Below are 2500 nucleotides of genomic sequence, written 5' to 3'. Positions count from 1 at the left end.
GTGGGTGGGTAGGACTCCGGTGAGAAGGAACAAACTGTTGTGGACCTCCCGTGAAGTCCTGCGGCCCGTGACAAAGGCCCCGAAGACAGACACTGGCAGGCCGGTGAAGGATGGAAGCAAATGGTGTCAAACGAGGTCACGTGAGGTCACGTGGGGTCGTGCGAAATCGTGCGTGAACATCGCGAAGTCATGTTTAATTAAACAGACTGAGGGGGAGAGTTAAGTGGCGACCTATCACCAGGATAAAACAGCCTGGAGTCTGCCAGGGAGACTGTCTTAAGGGCATCGTTGTGACAAAGTGGTTTGGTGAAATAGTCTGAATCTCCTTCTCTATGGTAACAACACTCTCAGGGAAATTAAATCATCTGAGTTGGCTTCTCATATTACCGGACAACACACAAAACAAATTTCCAGCATCAACTGTGAACATGTTGTATCCGAGGAGATTTTTATTAGAGCATCTCTTACGTAAACGAATTAATTACACATCAAACAAAATTCAAACACTTTTCATTTCATGATCTAATTAATCAATCAAGATCACTTTGTGTTCTGAGGTTGCAAATGAAGAAATTATTGACTTAAAAAAGATACACAGGACAGAAAGATAAAGTGGATAGTTGCGTCCCTGAAGACTCGGATGAAAAGACGGTCAACATCCCATCCTGTATTCACGGCGTTTCGCATAAAGCGGCCCATACACGATCAATTATATTGCGCAATATCATTGTCAATACTCTGAATTGACAATGAAATTGCGCAATATAATTGATCGTGTATGGGCTGCTTTAGAGCAACAGTTCTTGGATGCAGACTCTTTTATTGATTAGAAAACAGAATGTTTCCTCCATGTTGCATTTTCATCCAAATTTGAAAAAAAATCTATACATATGCAAATACTTTTTTATAAGTTCCGCCATGGGATACGAACCCCGGGGACTAGTACAGTCCTTTTGTACCATCACCATGTAGCATGGTTGCTAACGTCTTGACCTCGTGATTATCGACGCACGGGTCAGGGTTCGTATCCCATGGCGGAACTTCTAAAAATGTTCAATCTGTCTTAAGAAACATACACATATGCAAATACATATAGATGTGCATGCATGACTCCATGGAACAGTGGTAGTATTCCCAACTGCTGCTACAGCGGTCCGAGTTCGAATTCCGCCCAGGGCTGAAATAATCTTAGTATCGCTGAGCTGCGGTTCGTCACACCAACTCTCGTGGGCGGGGAGTTGGGTGTGTGTGGGCGTGAAGGTCATATATGAGCTCTGAGGTCTTATCCGGGAGGTAATAGCTGTCGATCATGAGTCCAACACGTGATCCAAGACCATGGTGAATATGCATGCATACACACACCCATGCGTACACATATATTTTTATACATGAACATATATATACATACGTGTGCATACATATGTATACGTATGCATACATGTGCGTACGTGTGCATGCATGTGTATAAATGTGCATACACATGCATACGTGTACATATATGTACATATATAGGTACTCATGTGCATATGTGTGCATACGTATGCATACATGAACATACATGTGCATACGTAACCATACGTGTGTATATGTAAGTATACATGAGCATACGTGAGTATACGTGAGCACAACTGTACATATATGTGAATGTATGTATATACCTAACTGTGCCTAATTGTAGTACACAGGAAGGGAAGAATGCTCGTTGGGTCCCATCTGCTGCTTTCCAATTTACCATACCTTACTTCAAATGCATGAACAGTTCCAACTTACTCTATATCCTTGATTTCCACTTAGCATATTTAGATTTAAATTTATGCATTGCTCCAGCTTGAGCTGTATCACCTACTATTTCAAGTATTTATGCATCTATATGGGAAACTATTTCTTCACATCTTTCAGACTTGTGGTCTTTCTTAATCTGTTCCCATTACCTCCTGAAGCCCTCCCATCTTTAAAGAGATTTATTCTGTCATCTATCCCCCTTTAGTGACTTGAATACTATAACCATATCACCTCTTTCTCTTCGATCTTTCAAAGTTGGGAGACCCAGTCCTTTTAGTCTTCCCTCATATAGTTTATCTGGCAGGCTGGGGATCAGATTGGTTGCTGCCCTTTGCATTATTTTGATCTTGCTTATATTCTTCACTCTGTGTGAGGACCACATCACTGACGCCTATTCCAGTCTTGGGCGGATAAGGGTTTTGATGATTTTTTTTTTCATCATGTCTTCATGCATATAGTGAAAAGCCACTTTAACCTTCTGCAGAGGTCCGTACGTTTCTTCCACAATCCTGCTATGTCTGTCAGGTGACATGTTGTCTTTTATCAACACTCCCAATTTTTTTTTTCTATTTGCTTTTGTAATGGGTTCACTTTCCAAGGAATAGTATAAGGATGGTCATTTGAAGCTATTGTCCATTTCCAGTACTTTGCTTTTTCTGGTTTTGAAATTAATTTCCTATTCTTAGCTCCATGCAAAAACAGTGTCTAGATCTTTTTG

The 2500-nt window shown here is 40.9% G+C and overlaps 1 protein-coding gene across 1 annotated transcript in view; it reads right to left on the bottom strand.

Moving 5' to 3' along the window:
• LOC143040956 (substance-P receptor-like) overlaps positions 1–2500 on the bottom strand; it is a 382403-nt gene that overhangs the window by 163306 nt on the left and 216597 nt on the right. The gene's annotated exons all lie outside the window — the stretch shown is intronic.

Source organism: Oratosquilla oratoria, chromosome 30, assembly GCF_046742065.1.
Source record: "Oratosquilla oratoria isolate Oo_2021 chromosome 30, ASM4674206v1, whole genome shotgun sequence".
NCBI classification, from domain to species: domain Eukaryota; kingdom Metazoa; phylum Arthropoda; class Malacostraca; order Stomatopoda; family Squillidae; genus Oratosquilla; species Oratosquilla oratoria.
This window is presented reverse-complemented; position numbering and strand designations above follow the sequence as displayed.